Here is a 21,793-nt window from a genome sequence, read left to right as displayed (position 1 = left end):
AGACAGGAGACACAGTACAACCGAGTTGCTCGGTTACGCACATTTCATTTGGGATGGTGAGAAAAGCACATTTATAATGTAAACCTCCTAAAGCCCTGGTTGCAACAGGAGGCATTGTTAGTGGTGCAAGCAGATGACGTCACAGACCTGGGACCTGATCTTTAAGTGTTGCGAAAAAAGGGTCGGTTCAGATTGCAGATAATCTGACACCAACACAGAAATGTCAGGCTCGGACTCTGGTGACGGAATTTCCTGATGTGTTTTCTCCCGTCCCGGGCAGACTCGAGTAGCCCATCATCACACTGAAGTTGAGTCGGGGGTGCCAGTTCGCCAGAGGCCATACCGTATACCTGAATGCAAAAGGTAATAAAAATGGAAATTGATGAGATGCTTAGACTGGGGGTAATAGAAGAGTCCCAAAGTGACTGGAACAGTCCCATTGTTTTAGTAGATAAGCCAGATGGGTCAACTCAATTTTGCATTGACTTCAGGCAAGTTAATGAAAAATCGAAATTTGACACTTATCCTATGCCCCGGGTAGATGAGATGCTGGAGCGTCTGGGCATGGCTCATTTTATGATTGGATTTAAGGAAGGGGTACTGGCAGATACCCCTGACCCCGGAATCCAGAGAGAGGATGACGTTTTCGACTCCCTTCGGGCTGTACCAATTTAGAACCATACCCTTTGGGTTGCACGGAGCGCCAGCCACTCGCTCTGAAGGGAAGGCTGTGTAGCAAGCCAGTGCTGTGCAGTCCTGATTTCAGTAAGAGGTTCACCCTGCAGACGGATCCGTCACACACAGATCTCGGGGCAGTGTTGTCTCGGGAGGTCCGGGGAAGAGAGCACCTGGTCCTGTACGTCAGCAGGAAGCTCCTTACCCGTAAGAAAAACTATAGTACCATCAAGAAGGAGTGTGTTGCGGTAAAATGGGCAGTCGAGTCACTCCGGTACTACCTCCTGGGGCAACACTTCACCCTGGTGACAGATCATGCCCCCTTAGCATGGCTTCACCAGATGAAAGATAACAATGCCAGAGTCACGTGGTGGTACTTGGTCCTGCAGCCCTAGATCTTTAGGGCTGTCCACCGAGCAGGAAAGCTGCATCAAAACGCAGATTTTTTCTCAAGGGAAGGCATGGGAATGTAGAATTTCCGAATGTACCGGTGGTGCCATTCTGAGGGAGAGGATATGTAACAGGGGAGATCTGTGCTGACTGTCTGACGTATGCATGGTGCTGCAGGAAGAGGGCAGCAGCCTCGTAAGATCTGCCTGTTCATCATGGCAGTGACAAGGAGAGGTGGGGCAGAGGGTGTGCTGGCTTTCCATCTCTCTGAGTGCTGACAGGCACGCATGGTGGGCCTATAAAATAATGCTCTGTTGTTCCCTCAGCCCTGCCCCTTTAAAGACGAAAAACAAGCTTGCGTAAGCGTTGCACCGCCGGAGAGGAAGAAAACAAAACAAAATAAAAAGAAAGAAAAAGGATTTTTGTAGCGGGGAAAACTTGGGCAGAACCCCGGAAAGTATTTGCATAGCAGGTTGAGAAAATAGGCGAGACCCAGGCCGTGCGAATAGCGACGGTCGATGTAAAGCTGCAGAGTGCAGCACCTTTATTTTGTAGTTTGTTAAAAGTGTTTTATTTTCTGTTTTTCTTTGTACCTTCTGTTTTTGATTATTATTTGTAGGCACCTGCAAGTGTCTATCTGGCCTTGTCTCATTTACTATTACTAGTATCTGGGACTGACGGTCTTTTAATGCCACCTGCCGGTGAATAATAAACAGTGCACCCGAGTGGTGTTTAGCACTAAAGCTTTCTGTCTCCTGTGTCAGTGAATTCCTCACCCTTGCACAGAGATGAATACAGCAAAAAAAAATGAAATCAATTCCTTTATCCGATAATACCATAGCAAGAAGGATTGATGATATGGCCTCAGATGTCTCCGTTCAATTACTTGAAAAGCTTCGAAACACTGATGCATTTGCAGTGCAAGTTGATGAATCGACTGACATTTCTAATGATGCCCAGCTACTTGTATTTGTAAGATTCTTTGAAAACAGCAAAGTGTCTGAAGAATTCCTGTTTTGTAAAAACTTGCCAAAATGTACTACCGGTGCTGAGATTTTTAAAGTGCTTGATGAGTTTTTGGTGGAGAATGGCATCTCATGGGCAAAATGTATCACACTGTATACAGATGGAGCCAGAGTGGACTACTTGGACGTGTAAGGTAAGTGGCACCCTGTGGCAGAGTGTCCCACCCCTATATATTTATTTATTATTATTTGTATTTTTGTTTGCGGCGCAGTTAAAAGCGCCGCGTATTTGTTATTGTTTATATATTTAAAAGCGTCGTGAGGATGCGTGGCTGATCAGCTACTGATTATTTAACTAGCTGACAGGGTCCTGTTTTGCCTGGGGTCGCTACCAGTCCCGCCATGCAGCAGGAAATACTGTGGCTGGAACCCCATGAAGGGGAGCTGCCGGCCACGAAGAAAGGGGGGGAGATCAGGAGACCAGCTCCCCCAGCCGCACTTTCGCGGCAGGAGAAGTTGTGGTCGGAGCCACTCGGAGGGGAGCTGCCGGCCATGAAGAAGGGGGGGGGGGGGGAGGTCAGGAGACCAGCTCCCCCCGCAGCAATTTCGCTGCAGGAGAACGGGTGGCCGGAGCCCCACGGAGGGGAGCTGCCAGCCATGAAGAAGGGGGGGCAGGTCTGGAGACCACCCCCAAAATTTCCTTGGCCGGAGGAGCCGGCCTGTGCGTGGTCCACCGGGACACTACAGTTGTTGGGGTACAGTTGTGGCCGCCCCCGGAGACACCTTGCTTCCCCTGTTCCTGGGCCGGGACTGCTAGCCGGGACTTTGGGGACTAAGGGGGGAGGTGGCCGAAAAGGCCATGTGTGCTGCGCACACATGGGAAATGTCGTTTTAAGACCTTGAAATATACCTTTGCTTCTATGCCTGATCCCACATTTTCCACAATTCTTTTCAAAGTCCCATTCCTGTCTATTGGCTGAGCGTCGCAGAACAAACAGGGGTAGCACATTCAAATTCCAAACTACACAGACAGACACAGAGCATTTCGCTTATTTGTTTTTCAGTTACTAACTGTCTCTGTTGAACCGAATACTGTTTTGTTTTTAGCCGTATTTTTATTTTCATCGGCAGATGCGCTCTGGATGCAAGTACAGTGCTGACATGTCATTTCCTAAAATTATATTAAGCGAGGTTTCAAGTATATATATAAAGAAAAAAGGGAGTGCATATTTTAGCACTAGTACAACAAGACCATGTACGGAATTAAAATGAATGGACTATAGAATAGTCGTTATTTTTTTTTTTTTTTTTTTTTAACAATTTAATTGGTTTAAAAGCAAACAAGATTATCCATAAACTAATGTTAACAGAAAATAAATATAAAAAGAGAAGTTCGACAAAAGTTCGGGAAGCACTGTCGCTGCTGATTGCTTGTTTCTACACGCATTGAAAAGGGAGTCTCGTCTTCCAGAATATCACTTACAATGTGTGCCATCAAAAATAAAAATAAAGTTTATAAAGAAGATGGTTTCAGCGATCTAAAACAGCACACGAACAATTAAGAACATAAGAACATAAGAAAGTTTACAAACGAGAGGAGGCCATTCAGCCCATCTTGCTCGTTTGGTTGTTAGTAGCTTATTGATCACAGAATCTCATCAAGCAGCTTCTTGAAGGATCCCAGGGTGTCAGCTTCAACAACATTACTGGGGAGTTGGTTCCAGACCCTCACAATTCTCTGTGTAAAAAAGTGCATCTATTTTCTGTTCTGAATGCCCCTTTATCTAATCTCCATTTATGACCCCTGGTCCTTTTTTCTTTTTTCAAGTCAAAACAGTCCCCCGGGTTGACATTGTCTATACCTTTTAGGATTTTGAATGTTTGAATCAGATCGCCGCGTAGTCTTCTTTGTTCAAGACTGAATAGATTCAATTCTTTTAGCCTGTCTGCATACGACATGCCTTTTAAACCCGGGATAATTCTGGTTGCTCTTCTTTGCACTCTTTCTAGAGCAGCAATATCCTTTTTGTAACGAGGTGACCAGAACTGAACACAATATTCTAGGTGAGGTCTTACTAATGCATTGTAGAGTTTTAACATTACTTCCCTTGATTTAAATTCAACACTTCTCACAATATATCCGAGCATATTGTTAGCCTTTTTTATAGCGTCCCCACATTGTCTAGATGAAGACATTTCTGAGTCAACATAAACTCCTAGGTCTTTTTCATAGTTCCCTTCTTCAATTTCACTATCTCCCATATGATATTTATAATGCACATTTTTATTGCCCGCATGCAATATTTTACACTTTTCTCTATTAAATTTCATTTGCCATGTGTCTGCCCAATTCTGAATGCTGTCTAGATCATTTTGAATGACCTTTGCTGCTTCAACAGTGTTTGCCACTCCTCCTATTTTTGTGTCGTCTGCAAATTTAACGAGTTTGCTTACTATACCAGAATCTAAATTATTAATGTAGATTAGGAATAGCAGAGGACCTAATACTGATCCCTGTGGTACACCACTGGTTACTTCACTCCATTTTGAGGTTTCTCCTCTAATCAGTACTTTCTGTTTTCTACCTGTTAACCACTCCCTAATCCATGTGCATGCATTTCCTTGAATCCCTACTGAATTCAGTTTGAGAATTAATCTTTTATGCGGGACTTTGTCAAAAACTTTCTGGAAATCTAAATAGACCATGTCGTATGCTTTGCAGTTATCCATTTTCAATGTTGCATCCTCAAAAAAGTCAAGTAGTTTAGTTAGACATGATCTCCCTTTCCTAAAACCATGCTGACTGTCTCCCAGGATATTGTTACCATATAGGTAATTTTCCATTTTGGATCTTATTATAGTTTCCATAAGTTTACATATAATAGAAGTCAGGCTTATTGGTCTGTAGTTACCTGGTTCGGTTTTGTCTCCCTTTTTGTGGATCGGTATTACGTTTGCTATTTTCCAGTCTGTCGGTACAACCCCTGTGTCAAGAGACTGTTGCATGATCTTGGTTAGCGGTTTGTAAATAACTTCTTTCATTTCTTTGAGTACAATTGGGAGGATCTCATCTGGCCCAGGGGATTTGTTTATTTTAAGAGCTCCTAGTCCCTTTAACACTTCTGCCTCTGTTATGCTAAAGTTATTTAAAATTGGATAGGAACAGGTCGACATGTGGGGCATGTTGTCCGTGTCCTTTGTAAAAACCTGTGAAAAGTAATGATTTAATATTTTTTTTTTCTTCGTCTATGATTTTGCCATTTGTGTCTCTTAGACATTTAACCTCCTCTTTGAATGTTCTCTTGCTGTTATAATATTGGAAAAACATTTTGGAATTGGTTTTAGCCCCCCTTAGCAATATTGATTTCTATCTCTCTCTTGACCTTTCTAACTTCCTTTTTGACTTGTGTTTGCAGTTCCAAGTACTCTTTCTGTGTACTTTGTTTTTGGTCCCTTTTAAACGCTATGAAAAGTGCCTTTTTTCACTGAATATTTTATTTAAATTGATCTATTAAACCATTTTGGCCATTTTGTTTTAGATTTAGATTTGTTTACTTTTGGGATGTAATTGTTTTGTGCCTCTAGTACTACATTTTTAAAAAACAGTCATCCTTTTTCTGTGGATGTTTTCTCTATTTTACTCCAATCTACTTCTATCAGTCTCTGTTTCATACCTTCGTAGTTTGCTTTTCTAAACTTGTAAACCTTAGCTTTAGTCATTACTTTTGGGGTTTTAAAAAATATTTCAAATGAGACCATGTTGTGGTCTGAGTTTGCCAATGGCTCTCTGACCTCCGTTTTAGTTATTCTGTCTTCATTATTTGAAAAGACTAAGTCAAGGTATGCCTCCCCTCTAGTCGGTGCCTTGACAAATTGCGTTAGGAAGCAGTCATTTGTCATTTCCACCATTTCAATTTCATCCGTCGTGCCCCCCATCGGGCTTTCACATTTTATACAAGGGAAGTTGAAATTAGTATGGCTTCTCCTTTTCTAAACGCATTTGGAATGTCATTGTACAACAGATTATTTTGCTTAGCGTCCGAATTTGGCGGTCTATAGCATGCTCCTATTATTATGCCCTTTGAATTTGTGTCCATTATTCTGACCCATATTGATTCTGCATTGTTTTCTTTGTCCTGATTTAACACCTGGGCTTCAAGACTATTTCTTATGTATAGCGCTACCCCTCCGCCTCTTCTGTCCTGCCTGTCTTTCCTATATAGTGTGTACCCACTAATATTATATTCGTCTCCATCACTCTCAGACAACCAAGTTTCTGTAACACCTATCACATCGTAGTTACTTGTTAGTGCAGTAGCTTCAAGTTCTAACATTTTGTTTCTGAGATTTCTAGCATTAAGATAAATACATTTAATAGTGGTCTTACCTGAGTTGTTGCCCTTGTTTTGATGTGGTCTCCCTTCTGTTTTTTTGTTTTCTCCCCCCTGTCATGTGACACTTTCTATATTGGCTTACTAGCTTACAATTGGCTGCTGGTCCGCGGCGGTGCGGCACTGAGCACTGGTTTAACATGTTACAGGTGTTATACACCAACGCCAGTAGGCACTGAGCGCTTTTCACCTCCAGCGACAGCGTGTCACTGACACTGGCATGCGTATTGGGTGCAGGAAGCCGTTTTAAGACGAATTTTCGAACTACGTTCTGAAGTACATGATTTCTGAGTCAAGCACAACCAAACAGAACTCGCCGTCAATTTTAAAGACAAGGTGTGGTCAGCAAAATTGGCTTAACTTACAGATTGTTTTCAGAACTGAGTAGTCTGAATGTGTCAATGCAGGGTCGCGGTGTCTACATTGTACAACTCTACGATAAACTTGAAGCTTTCCTTAAAAAGACAAACAAATGGCGAGAGCGAATACTGCAGGGAAATGTTTCAATGTTTCCCCAGTCATTGGACGAACTGACCGATAATTCCAATTTTAACATCACACCTGTAGTAAGGGGCACCCTTTGTGAACACTTGATGGCAATGGAGCAGCAATTTGAAGAATATTTTGCGGAGTCTGAGTCTTGGCGATGTGACAAAAAGTGGGTTCAGTTTCCATTTTCTGAAAACGCAAGTAGTGGTTCAAGCTTAACCGTTACAGAAGAAGACCAGCTGATTGAACTTTCTACTGATAGTATACACAGAAATAGATGAGTCAGCATCCTTTGCCAATTTCTGGATTGGTAGCCAGAAGGAATTCCCAGAGCTTGCACAAAGGATTTAAAAGTTGTACTGCTGTTTACAACCACCTATTTGTGTTAAAGTGGGTTCTCTTCACTGACTGCTGTGAAAAATAAGTACCATTCAAGACTACAGCCAGAAAATGATCTGCAACTATCTTTCCATGATATCTCCATCAAGCTCAAGTTTCTCACTAATGTAAGTAGCATGGTTTCCTATTATTTTATGTTTTGTTTTTTTTAATGCACCAGCTATGCAGTAATGAAAGGGGAAGTGTGTGTGTGTGTGTGTGTGTGTGTGGCTGTGTGTGTGTGTAATTATTGTGCTCTGTAGGGTTGTAAATGTCACACCAGTCACTATTCCAATTCACTCTTTTTCTTTAAAAAGAGCTGTAGGAATGTATTTAATGATAAACCACTACAAAGTATTTATCGCACAAATAAGACACTCAACCTATTCCTCACACAGCACCCTTTGCCCAGCGTTGGAGGGGGTCCCCCCGCTGCTACTGTCTTTGTCTGTAGGGGTCCAGGTATGTAGTATTGTGATCATGCAGGCTAAGGCAAGAGAAAGGGTGCCGAAAACAGCAGGCAAATCAGCAGTAGGAATTCCAAAAAACTGCAATCTTTTATTTCTCCAATCACCAGGAACACAGGAAACCAACACTCAACACTTGTGAAACTATTTACAAAAGAAAAAAACAAACACAAAAAAAAAACACAAACTGGACCATCAACTTCCAGGTCAGTTTACAAAGAGGGTTTTGCTGTTTTGAATAACACTGGCTCACTACAATCACAGCCCAGGACACCCTCCTCTCACGGCTCTCAACCGTCAACTACTACTAAGCCACAAAGCTGCCTTTTTATACCTGTCCCAGGTTCCTCCCCTTTAGGTTATACCATTATCCCAGGTAAGTTAACTATTAGACCAATACAGTGTTGCACTTTAAAAACAATACATCTGTATTAAAAATATAAACATAAACATAGTTAAATGCTCTTATCAATATGTATCTATATTTCAATAAATCACATACAGGTAACACAGCTTAATTTATTATAATCCTGCTGTTTCTTTCTCAATGCATGTGACAGGATGGGCGTAGTGTGGTGTAAAATAATAGACTCCAGTCCTCTATTCAATTAAGCGCCTTGGTTTTATTTCTTTTAAATTAGAATACCAAAACGCACTCAAAACAATAGGGAAAATAAACAATAAGGAAGCCGGGGTACACAACAATGTGTAACCCGACAAAATAAAGGGAAACGGGGTTGCAGTCCCAAAATAAACAAACAACAAAAACAATCCGTCTTCCGTTTTGTAATCCGGTAACGGGAAAAACACGGGGGTAATAAACCCAGCACTTCTGGGTTGTCGCTCCTCCGGCGTGATCCCGGAGCGTCCCGTTAGTGCTCTAAAAAATACAAGAAGTAGAAGGGTTAGCAAGTAAATCCACAATCGCGAAAACGACCCGTCTTCCAATTCCCTTCCTCTGCTTCTCTGCTAGTTTCTCTCTCTCTCTCTCTCTCTCTCACACGCACTGTACCTTGCCAGAAGCAACAGAACCCCGGGCCACGCCCCCTTTTGTACGCCCCGTCCCGTCCCCATTGGTCAGCGAGGGCAACCGCTGTCAGCCAATGCGTGATTGCCACCGCGCTTCCCGACCGGGTCTGTGACGTTGCGCACCGCGGCTCCGCCTGCTCCTCCTCCCCAGTGCCCTCACCGGTCGGAAGGGAGATCTAAAACAAGAATTCACTCTCTCTTTGTCACATATCCCACCGCTCAGAGTGGAGCCGAAGGAACACTCAGCCAAACCTACCAACCCCATTACTCCCCCCTCCCGGGAAAAATAATCTGCATTTTGGTGCTCTTTCCCTGCACGATGTACCATACGATACATGTAAGGCTGCAATGCCAAATACCACCGAGTTATCCGGGCATTGCTATCCTTCATAGTGCTTAACCATCTGAGTGGGGTGTGGTCTGTGACTAGATCAAATGAATGTCCCAGTAAGTAATATCTGAGGGAGTGGGTAGCCCATTTAATGGCCAAGCACTCCTTCTCCACAACCGAGTAATTGCGCTCCCTAGGAAGCATTTTTTTGCTGATGTAAAGAATGGGGTGCTCCACCCCGTTAACCCTCTGGGACAAGACCACCCCCAAACCAACCTCTGACGCGTCAGTATGGAGGAGGAATCTCTTGCTAAAGTCTGGTAATATTAGCGCAGGAGCCTGGCACAGTTTGCGCTTAATGGTCTCAAACGCTCCCTGACACTTCTGACCACTTGACTACATTTGGCGCACTTTTCTTAGTGAGGTTCACCAGAGGATCGACCACGGTGGCATACTCGGGGATAAAGCGGCGGTAATAACCGGCCAATCCTAACAGTGACCTCACCTGGGATTTAGTTTTGGGGATCGCCGTGTCCACCAAAGCCTGGACTTTGGTGGCTACGGGTTTCACCTGTCCGTTTCCCATGATAAATCCTAAGTACTGAGTTTCAGATTTCGCAAACGCACATTTTTTTAGGTTGGCTGTCAGCCGGGCAGCCCTTAGAGACTGAAGGACGGCTGTAAGTCGAATTACATGCTCTCTCCAGGTGGAGCTATATATCACCACATCGTCAATATAAGCTGCTGCATACTCACGATGGGGATGTAACACCTCGTCCATCAGTCTCTGAAAGGCGGCGGGCACACCATGTAGCCCAAACAGCATGGTTTTAAAATGGAACAGACCATCAGGAGTTGAAAATGCCGTTTTTTCACATGAATCGCGAGTTAAAGCGATCTGCCAATATCCCTTCGTCAGGTCCAAAGTCGGTCGAGGAGTTCGTCAATCCGAGGCATGGGGTAGGAGTCGAACTTGGCGATAGCATTGACCTTTCGAAAATCGACACAGAAGCGATTAGTGCCGTCCTTCTTGGCCACTATAACAATAGGACTGCACCACTCGCTTCTGGAAGGCTCAATGACCCCAAGTTCAAGCATCGCCCTCACCTCGTTCTGGATGCCACTCCGCCGGCTTTCTGGGATCCGGTAGGGCCTCTCCCGAACAGTGACACCTGGCGGAGTAATAACAGCATATTTGGTAAGGTTAGTCCTGCCGGGCACGTCAGAAAACACATCCCCAAATTTCCCGATCAACTTACGCAATTCTACTTGCTGATCCGGAAGTAACTGTTTCCCCATTGAAATCTGGCTGGGGCTAGGGGTCCTAAGTCATCCTCCATCTCGCCTGGGGCTATGAATAAGACCTCCCTTGCCTTCCAGGGCTTTAACAAATTGACATGATAGATTTCTGTTTTATTTCGGCGATTGGGCTGTCTAATTTCATAATTCACTAATCCTATGGCCTGTATCACCTCATATGGCCCCTGCCATTTAGCACACAGTTTCGATTCCAATGATGGAAGAAGCAGCATTACTTTATCTCCTGGCAGAAAGGTTCGAATTCGTGCATTGGTATTGTAATGCCGCTGTTGCCGATGTTGAGCCGATCTGAGATTGTCCTGAGCCAGTCGACCAATTAAATCAAGGCGATCACGCAGTAGGAGCACATGCTGCACTACATTTTTAGAGGAGCCCTTGTGTTCTTCCCAACCTTCTCTCAACAGGTCGAGGATGCCCCGTGGCTGCCGGCCATATAATAGCTCGAAGGGGGAAAATCCCGTTGAGCTCTGAGGCACCTCTCTCACTGCGAAGAGTAGGTAAGGAAGAAGGGTAGCCCAATGTTTCTGCTCCTGACTCACAAACCGTTTCAACATTTGCTTCAATGTTTGGTTAAAACGTTCCACCAGCCCATCTGTTTGGGGATGATAAACAGACGTCCTAATGGGACGTATTTTTTGAATTTTGTACACCTGCTGTAGCGTTTTCGACAAGAAGTTCGTTCCATGATCAGTCAATATTTCTTTTGGGATCCCTACCCTAGCCATAATCTGACTTAACTCCTTCGCAATTGCAGTGGCACTAGTGGACTGCAACGGAACTGCTTCCGGGTACCGCGTTGCATAATCCACCATCACTAATATGTGTGTGTACCCGGAATCAGAAGGCAGCACTGGCCCAACTATGTCCATTACAACGCGTTCAAAGGGAGTGGAGATAATAGGCAGTGGGACCAGAGGGGCGGGGCGCACTCGACCAGGTGCTACTCTCTGACATTCTGGGCAGCTAGCTACATATTTTGCCACTTCGGTGTAGAGCCCTGCCCAGTAAAATCGAGCCAGTATTCGGTCCCTCGTCTCGTCCACGCCAAGATGTCCTGCAAAGGGGACGTCATGCGCCAGCCTCATGACCTCTGGTCGACAGGACGGGGGAACCATCAACTGTTTGACAGGCTGTCCTGTGCCCGGGGCTGGGTTTACTCTATAAAGCAAGTGCCCCTCTACCACGAAATGGGGATATACCAGCGTCCCAATGCCGTCAACATCCTTACCCTCAATAGACCGGACCTGTTCCCAAGCATGCACCAGTGAGGGGTCGTTGTTCTGCTCCCACACTAGGTCCGCGCTTGAGGCCCACACGTCCGGGATATTGACAGGGGCTGGAGCAGTCTCTACCCTCGAGGGTCCAGTAACCTCGCTCGCCCGGTCACACTGCGTTCCGACTCCCTTCGATTGAAGTTTGGGACCATCAGCACCTTCTCCCGCCAGACCCCAACCGTGTCTTATCGATGCGCCTTCCCACTTTTCCTTCCGTCTCTCCTTACGTGTTTTTCTAGGACGAAAAAGTGGAGAAAACAGCTCTGTATGGAAGGGAAAAACAGTACCAATTACTTCCCTTCCCCGGGGGTCTGCCATGTCTACACGTGTGGTCGAGGCAGCCGATATTTTTACTAAATGTTTATATTGCGGCCAGTCTCAACCCAGAATAACTGGATGTGGCAACTTTTCGGCCACCCCCACTACTAGGTGGCGCTTTATCGGGCCTACTGATAAATATACTTTTAGAGTGGGGTATGTCGCCGTATCCCCATGGATACAGGAGATTGTCACCTGGCCTTGTGGCTGCCACGACATACCGCCAAGGAGAGCTGTTCGAATTAAAGTTTGCTCACACCCTGTGTCCACTAACGCGTGGGTGTTCACATTCCCTAATACAACATCAACCATACACGGGCCCTCCCGACCATTTCCCCATTTCCTACCTGTCTCAGACGCCAGGTGACACGCAGCCATGTCGCACTCCATGGCCGCCGGGCAGTATCTGGCAATGTGTCCCGGCTGCTGGCACCTAAAACAGATGGGTGGGGCAGAGGGTAAGGGCGGTACATATTTGTCCCGCTGCTGTGATGACAGCGGGGCAGGGGGAACCATTCTACCCCAGCTGGGGGCCAACCTCTGCCGCCCTGTTAAGGGGGCCGGATGGCCCAATGGGGTCGGTGGTCTGGCAGGTCTTGGTCCAGGGGGGGGTTCGATGGTGGTTTGGCAACGGAGGGAGAGGGGTAGTTCAGCAGGGTGGTGTGGGCGGACATGAGGGCGTCCTCAAAATTTTCGGCCAACGTCACGGCCTGATCCAGGGTAGTGGGGTTGTGCTGGCGAATCCAGGCTTGCGTGTCAGCCCCGACCACATGGCAGAACTGCTCCATAACAATGGCTTCCCCCATCTGGACCCCGGTTTTCTGGCTGGGGTTCAGCCATTGTGCCATGTGGTCGCACAACCGCTGTGCCACCACCCTGGGCCGGGTGTTCGGTGGCCGCCAAAACTCCCGGAACCTGACCCGGTGGGTCTCCCCCGTGATGTTAAGACGGCGGAGGATAGCCTGTTTCACCAGGTCATACTGGGCAGCGTCTCTCTCTCACACGCACTGTACTTTGCCAGAAGGAACAGAACCCCGGGCCACGCTCCCTTTTGTACGCCCCGTCCCGTCCCCATTGGTCAGCGAGGGCAACCGCCGTCAGCCAATGCGTGATTGCCACCGCGCTTCCCGACCAGGTCTGTGACGTTGCGCACCGCGGCTCCGCCTGCTCCTGCTCCCCAGCGTCCTCACCGGTCAGAAGGGAGATCTAAAACAAGAATTCACTCTCTCTTTGTCACAATGCAGTACACGTATGCTTTTCCCCCCATGCATCAATGTATATTAGGCTCGCCCCCTTCCTAAAGAATAGTGTGCATGAGCTTGTGCTGACATAGGCTGCGTCTCAAACCATTCCCTTGCACCCTACACCCTTCGACAAGTGTACACTTCGCGTGACGTTTTACTGACGTCACAGAGTGTGCACTTGGGTGAGCGAGGGAGTAGGGTGTATGGTGGAGTTAAAAAACGTTAAATGGGACGCACTTCAGCATCATCATTCAGCACCTTTACCTTTGACTGAGCAAGAAGCTATGCAATCTTTTGTTGTCAGATTGTAGTTTGAAGAATGGCTGTAGCATGAGCACTATTCCTGTTCCAAAGAACTGCGGCAAGGATTTCAGCAAGAAGGAGACGTCTTCACCGTGCTATTGCACTACTGAGAACATTTTACATGTATATGGATATTTTTAAACTTTGAGAATTTGAAAACCTTTGATATTGGTTAATAAAATAAAACCTTTGCCACATCTTCATAATGTAGCCTAATATTTATGTTTTTTTGTGTATTAAGATATTATTATTATTATTATTATTATTATTATTATTATTATTGTTATTATTATTATTATTTAATTCTTAGCAGACGCCCTTATCCAGGGTGTCTTACAGTCGTAAACAAGTATTAATACAATTAAGAGCAAGATAAAATACAATGACTTCGGTTCTAGCAAGTACAAGTATATGACAAAATACGATTCAATAACGGAGCAGATAACAGTGTCAGTGATAGTTGCATCAGGATATAATTAAAAACAAACTACTACAGATTAAATAACACTTGTGACAGATTACAGTACTCTAAAGTACAGGATTAAATGCAGTAAAATAGGGAGCAGATAAGAGCAAAAGCGCATTTAAGGAAGAGTGATAAAGTGTCCAGAGGGAAAAGAGGAGTTCTACAGGTGCTGTCTGAAGAGGTGAGTCTTGAGGAGGCGCCGGAAAGTGGTCAGGGACTGGGCAGTCCTGACATCTGTAGGAAGGTCATTCCACCACTGCAGGGCGAGGGTGGAGAAGGAGCGGGCTCTGGAGGCAGGGGAGCGTAGAGGAGGTACAGACAGTCTTCTTGTGCAGGAGGAGCGGAGAGGTCGAGTGGTGGTGTAGGGAGAGATGAGGGTCTGGAGGTAGCTGGGTGCAGTCTGGTCAAGGCATCTGTAGGCGAGTACAAGAGTCATGAACTGGATGCGAGCGGTGATCGGGAGCCAGTGGAGTGAGCGGAGCAGTGGAGTTGCGTGGGAGAAGCGAGGCAGAGAGAACACCAAGCGAGCAGCGGAGTTCTGGATGAGCTGGAGCGGACGGGTGGTGGACGCAGGGAGGTCAGCCAGGAGGGAGTTGCAGTAGTCTAGGCGGGAGAGTACCAGGGCCTGGACCAGGAGTTGGGTGGCGTAGTTGGTGAGGAAGGGTTGGATTCTTCGTATGTTGCTCAGGAAGAGCGTGCCAGAGTGGAGATGTGCTGGAAATAAGAGAGGCAGGGGTCCAGGGTGACTCAGAGGTTCTTAGCAGAGGAAGAGGGAGAGAGTGTGGTAGATTCCAAAGGAATGGCAATAGAGAGATCAGAGGAGGGGGAGGAGGAGGAGGGAAAGAAAAGGAGGTCAGATTTAGAGAGGTCGAGGTTGAGGTGATGCGAGTGCCAGGTTACCTGGTAAGTGCGGTTGGAGAGGTAGGAGGAGAACCAGGCAAGAGCAGTGCCAGAGATTCCCAGGTCAGCGAGAGAGGATAGTAGAATAGAGTGATCGACAGTGTCAAAGGCAGCAGGGAGGTCCAGGGGAATTAGGACAGAGGAGAGAGAGGCAGCTCGGGCAGAGTTTAGTGAGTTAGTGACAGAGAGGAGGGCGGTTTCAGTGGAGTGAGCAGTGCGGAAGAAAGATTGGAGAGGGTCGAGCAGAGAGTGGTTGGACAGGAAAGCAGAGATCTGGCAGTGTACTGCCCGCTTGAGGGTTTTGGAGAGGAAGCGTAGGAGGGAGACAGGACAGTAGCTCTGGAGGGAGGTGGGGTCGAGGGTAGGTTTTTTGAGGAGGGGAGTGATAGAGGCTTGTTTGACGGCAGAGGGAAAGAGACCAGAAAGGAGAAAGGTGTTGAGAAGGGAGAAGATGAAGGGAAGTAGAGCAGGAGCAGCAGCTTGAAAGAGGTGAGTGGGGATGGGGTCCAGGGCACACGTGGTGGGTTTGTGACCCTGGAGCAGGGAGGAGAGGTCAGAGTCTGAGAGGGGAAAGAAGGTGGAGAAGGAGGGTGAGTTAGTAGGGGATGCAGTGGGTGTAGGGGTTGGAGCGGAAGGGGGTGGGGGGGAGGGAGAGGTGTTAAAGAGTTTGCGGATATCTGAGACTTTAGAAGAGAAGAAAGAGGCAAAGTCACCAGAGGAGATAGAGGAGGGAGGAGGAGGGGGAGGGTTTAGGAGGGAGGAGAAGGTAGAGAATAGTTTACGTGGGTTGTTAGTGGAGGCTTGGATTATAGATTGGAAAATAAGAACATTTAGCAGGGAGATAGTAGAGGAGAAGGAGGAGAGGAGAGAGCAGTAGAGGTCTAGGGCAGCAGGGAGTTTGGTTCTCTTTCATTTCTTTTTAGCAGATTGCAGTGTGTTTCTTGCTGAGCAGAGTGCAGAGGAGAGCCAGGGTTGGGGAGGGGAGGGGCGAGCAGGTCGGGAGGTGAGGGGACAGAGGGAGTCGAGGGAGGAGGTGAGGGAGGAGAAGAGGGTGGAGGTAGCAGAGTCTATGGAGAGTTGTGAAAAGGAGTCGATAGGAGGGAGGTGAGAGAGAGCAGTGGAGGCAAGGACAGAGGGGGACAGAGAGCGGAGGCTACGGCGAGAGGTGACAGTGGGGGTAGGAGGAGTAGGGAGAGAGGGGGGAGACAGAGAAAAAGAGATGAAATAGTGATCAGAGAGGTCCAGGGGGGTGACAGAGAGGGTGGAGGGGCAGCAGGCCCTGGAGAAGGCACAGTTGGAGTGGGAGTGGGAACAGTGGGGGTGGGAGGAGGGTACAGACCTGACTAGTAGATGGTGTCTTCCAGGTTCGGATCTATTCCAACAGCGTCTCGGTGCAGGCCTCCCCTTGCTGGACTCCCGACTCTTTTGTGAGGCTCTTGACTCCCACAGCTAGACTCCCGGCTCTTTTGTTGTGAGGCTCTTCTGTTTCCTGCCGCTTCGTGCTGGCGCACAAATAGCCTGCCTGACTAATATAACAACTGGGTGGAAAAAAAAACTGAACTGTGTGGAAACCAATCAAATAGCAAATCAACCTCTATTCAATTTAACCACTCACCTGGTACTAATCACACACTACCTCACCTAATTGAAACACCACCTTACAATGTTACTTAATGTAGTTAATTTAAAATTACTTGAAGCAGAAACACTTATCTATCTGCCATACAATGGAAATGATAAAAGTGTGCAGGCTATATAAAAGTTTTAAATGTCACTCCCAGCCCAGCTTCGCGGCGTTTCTTTTCCCTGTGAAGAGGACATCGTTTGCCGCATGCAGCTGGATCAGTTTTGGGGTCTCTTCCTCTGTCCCTGTATTTCGTAAAAAAAATAATAATTTTGAAATATATTGCTCACTTATATCTTAGATTATATATTTAACCAAATAGTAACACTATTTTACAAATCTGTTATGTTGAATTCCATTACAGATGCTGATAAGAGAACTACAACCATACTACTCTGACCCAAAAGGTAGAAAATGGCCATTCCACAATACAGTGCTTGCCTCCCTTTGGACATTGTCGAACCAGGAGTCCTACAGAGGAGTGGCAGATAGATTCAACACCAGCAAGTCACTAATTTGTACAAATCTTCATGTGGTGTGTTTTCTAATATCAAACCACCTCTCATGGAAGATCTCGTGGCCCACACATCTTGCTGTCCATGATATTGAACAAGGCTTTCTAAGAGCTGGTTTCCTGAAAACCCTGTGTGCAGTAGATGGATGCCACATTCCCATTGAAAAGCCACAAGGAATTGAAATTCCAGAGACATATTTCAACAAAAAACACTTCTACTCTGTGAACCTGTGGCGGAGTGTCCCGCCCCTATGTATTTATTTATTATTATTTGTATTATTGTTTGCGGTGCAGATAACAGCGCCGCATATTTCTTATTTCTTACCTGAGGGGTAATAAGATAATTAACAGCTAGTTAACCCCTCAGCCAGAGTATAAGAACCTGCAGCTGTCCGTGCTGCGGGGTGGGGTGTACAGAGAGGAGGTACGGGGAGATAGAGAGGAGACTTTAAAATAACAATTGCTAAAACATGTTGGATTAGCCAGTACGACATTTACTTGTTTCTGTTTATTCGTTTGGCCCTCGTGCCCTTTGGTTTCTGTTTTGTTGTTTTGTTTAAATCTTTTATTTTGTTTATTTGATTTATTAAACACGCTGAGTGCCGTAGCATTCAGTTTCACCCGCCCATCCATTGTTGTGGTTCTGTTACTTCCTGGTCCGTGACGTCACCACACTTCACCACTGCAAGCCATCCTGCCACAGAACCTCACTGCTTTTTTCAACAACACTGCCCGTTTCATTCATATAAATGTTGGTTACCCTGGAAGCTGGTATGATGCTTGTGTGTTTCACATGACAGAGGTGGCTAGATTACTGCTGGAAAAGCCTCAGTCCCTTCTACCTGGGGATCTGCACATCACTGGTGATGCAGCATATCCTCTCTCACCGTTCCTCATGACCCCATTCCGTGACAATGGCCATTTAACAGTAGAACAGAAGAGGTACAACCTCAGCAAGGATGGTGATCGAAAGAGCTTTTGGGCTGTTAAAGACCAGGTTTCGCAGATTGAAAGGGTTACACATGAACAATCTCCATCAGCTCAGCTTAGCCGTTACAGCATGCTGCATTCTACACAATATCTGCTTGGAGACAGAGTGTGAACTACAGATAGATGAAGCTTTAGGTGACAATGTAGCCAATGATGTCAACCAACCACACAATCCACCAAATGATAACCATGGAGTTAATAAGAGAAATGGAATTGCTGCATCATTGTACATTGAATAGGCTGGTTGTAAAAGAAAGAAAACCTATAAAGTGGGGTGTATTTTATTCAGTTAATTTATGATTTGGTAGAGCAATTTATGTATTTATTTTTGCAGTCCACTTATTGTCTCATATACTGCTTCTTTTTCCGTGGCTTAGTTCTCTTCAAACATATGGTATCATCTATGAATAAAAATTAAATTCAACCACTGCAATGGTAATTCTTTTGTGTCCCCTTTCTTGCATTAAACTTTCCAATGATGTGCCCATTTACACACCTTCAGTCACAATGAAATTATGTTTTACCAAAGTCTGGCTTAGTTATTTGCAAAAAGACAATACATTACAATTCAAAGTGTTTATTTAAAAACAATGAAATTCACGATCGTTTCTCAAGCAGTACAATTATGTGGTCCGGTTTGGCAGAGATGCTCTGCAATGCGGAAGACATCTGTTTTAAACAGGCCAACATTTCAGTGTCTCTGTTCCTTTCTTTTGTCCCACAACCTTTTTCTCCTCTTTTCCTGCTTTTCCTCTCTAGCAGTGACTCTAACAGCTGTACATCTTTCAGCATGATTCTCATACTTTTGTAGGAATGAGTGTGAAGCATCAGTGGATTGAGTCTCTCTACGTTTATGTGCATGTGCTTGTGATTTAGAAGTGGATGGAGTGACACTGGGTGGAGGGCTGGTGAGGCATGGAGTGTCAAGTGTTTGAGTTTGGGACAGAATGGGAGTAGAGTCTGTGCAGAGTGCTGGGAGAGGCGATATGTGAGGTGTTACTGTTGGGGATGAATGTGCAGCTGCGGGAAATAGGGGTGTGCATGAAATGGAGCCAGTTGGTGGTGGTGCTCCCACAGTTTTGGAGAGTAGACTGTCAATAGCCTGTAAAACAACAAAACACATTCTCAAACAAGGACTCCTTGAAAATGCAAGTCATATACTGGACGTATTCAAGATGTAGAAAGTACTGCATCACACAATAGTTGTGAAAATGGTCTTTAATGCCAAAAAGTCAGCACTTATACTAGTAGAAGCATGCAATTTAATGACATTTAACTACCTCAAAGTACTCCCAGGTAATTCTGCCTTGGCCAGTCTCTCTGCTCCGGTCCTTGGCTCTCTTGTAGGTGACAAGAAGGATTTTTTTCGGATCCTCTCAGGAGGGAAATTATATCCGTGACCAAGGAACTTTTTGTAGAGTGTTTGAAAGAAATGTCCTTTGTTTGTATTGAACAGTGGAGTCTTGTAATGTTGATCAATAAGAAGGTAGTCTTACTGTCAAAATCTTAAACAAAGGAATGCTGTTTACACAAAGGCATGGTAAACTCTGAAGCTTTTTTGGAATAACAGTTACAGCTTACATTTCTCCATATTATAAGACTTGAAACAATACAGTGCTGACATTTCCCCATTACCTTGAAATATTGGAGCCTGACTATTGATTGACTGGGAACTGCATTCAGAGTCATCATTTCCTAAAGAATGTACAAGCAGAGGAAACATATTGCATCAATAATCAGTTACCTGCACATTCAGTACAAGAAAGACAAAATAAAAACATTACCGTGCAATACAGATGCCATTTGAGGGTTGGAACTGCATGTTTGCTAAAATGAGGAAAACAAAAAACATGCTTCTGTAAAATGTAGTTCCCTATATATGCTTGTGACGGAAATATAATGAGTTCTGGTCGTAAATCTCCCTCTCAACCTGTGAGGATACAAAGTAGGGAAAGGGAAAGGCTTTGGACAGGTTGTCCTGACAGTTCATTCCCTGGGTCGGGAAGTCAATCAGCCTGGAAAAAGACGAGACTCCAGTGCGAGAATGTATTGACCTGGAAGGTAAACGAGGTAGCAGCTGCAGGCAATAGAGTCAGCTGTAATCGTTTACCAAGGGGTCATGCATAATCGCATAAAAGGGGCTGGAGAATTGTAAATCTTTTCCTTCGCTTGGGTTTTGACGTGGAAACTGGAAGGACCGGGAGATTGCCCAAAATAATTAAAAGAAAATAATTCGTGAGTGTTTTGTTTGTTTGTCTGTTTAGTAACTGTGTGTTTGTTATCACCAGACGGCTAAACACAAATCCGGAGCTGTCGCCAAGGGCCAGCACGAAACCGGATCACCACTGCACTACCGTCACGAATAAACATTGTTATCAGCACCTGTTTCACTAAAAGCACATATTATATTGTACTTCACCACAAGCACTGAGAGCACTCACTTTGGAACAGTGATCGTGTGTGTCTAATTGTGTGTGTTTTGTACCGTGTTTTTCATTTGCGGGACTGCAACCCTTTGTTTCATCACTGCTCAATACACATTGTTGTGTATTGCCAGCTTTTTATTATTTACTGGCAGGTCATCAGACCATTGGATTATAAACCATTAAAACATTTTCACCCGTACTTTGTTGTCTGTGTGATTCTTGGAATTACGGTATCTGCACTGCACCTGCTATACACCTGCTACCACTTACCACAATGCTACATCAAAACTACACACATTTAGTATTACCTTCCAAAACTGGAGACATGCTCTGAGATTTTGTGGCTAATGCAGTCTCCCCACCCTCTACAAAAAAGCAAAATAAAATTATGCAGTGATACAAAGTACCGCTAAATCTTCATTATGTTGAATATCCCATTGCCTTCTCCTCAAAGGTTCATCTCCAGATTTCCCAAGTTAAATGTAAGGCATGGTGTATGATGGGAAAGCAAAACATGCAATTGAGGAATACTTTACACTGTTTGGCCAATCCCCCTTTTGGTACATTTGAAATTCAGGATAAAATAGAATGCCATCATATAAAAAATTAACCATCTAAAAAGCATTCATAAAAAGTGCTGCCTTAACAAAATAGCAAACCTTTTACTTGTCCAGTTGTAATGCCCTTCAATGCCTCAGCAAACAACCAGTTAGCATAGCCAGGATCTAATAGACAGTTAAGAGAACAAGTGATAGTCATTAACTGAACCAGTAGCAGACAACATATAATAAGTGCTTGTAAGCTGTCTGAGGATTTTCAAATTAAACATTACACTTGCTGCAAATAATGCAGTACTACTTAAATGTAGCAAACAAGACTGTGTAAAGATGTACATTTAGAGTAATATATCATTTATAAGAAGGTACACTGTTAGTAATGTTTCAGATTATACCAAACCATACTATTTTTGACCCCAAGTATACTATTTTTTTTTTACATTTCCAACTATGCACAGAGCACTGTTACAAACAAAAAAAGAGCTGCATTTCCATGTGTAGCCATGGAAAGCATGTTGAAGTTATCCAATATTATTAATATTTCTCACCAGATTGGATCCTTTCCTTTATAGCAGATGAAACACTGAAATTCATGATAGTGGTGCCATCAGTCAGCTGAATTTCAGTAGTCTCCATTGTTCAGTTTGTAGTGACATTCAGCACATGCTTTATATAGACCACTTCACCATGACACACAGCTGAGGTGTTTTAATCAGATCATATCAGATTAGGTAGCTTCACA

The 21,793-nt window shown here is 45.0% G+C and overlaps 1 long non-coding RNA gene across 1 annotated transcript; it reads right to left on the bottom strand.

Annotated features, from left to right (window-relative positions):
• Nucleotides 1–18,629: 18,629 nt before the first annotated feature.
• On the bottom strand, nt 18,630–21,708 carry LOC131739999 (uncharacterized). The gene is made up of 6 exons (XR_009330631.1): nt 21,600–21,708; nt 21,154–21,219; nt 20,803–20,859; nt 19,704–19,763; nt 19,349–19,573; nt 18,630–19,170 (listed from the first exon to the last, which is right to left on the bottom strand). It is a non-coding gene; the product is annotated as an uncharacterized LOC131739999 (long non-coding RNA).
• Between the last annotated feature and the right edge of the window lie 85 nt (nt 21,709–21,793).

The sequence above is a fragment of the Acipenser ruthenus genome, chromosome 12, assembly GCF_902713425.1.
Source record: "Acipenser ruthenus chromosome 12, fAciRut3.2 maternal haplotype, whole genome shotgun sequence".
In the NCBI taxonomy this organism is placed as follows: domain Eukaryota; kingdom Metazoa; phylum Chordata; class Actinopteri; order Acipenseriformes; family Acipenseridae; genus Acipenser; species Acipenser ruthenus.
Note: the sequence above shows the minus strand (reverse complement) of the source record. Positions and strands in the feature narration are given on the sequence as shown.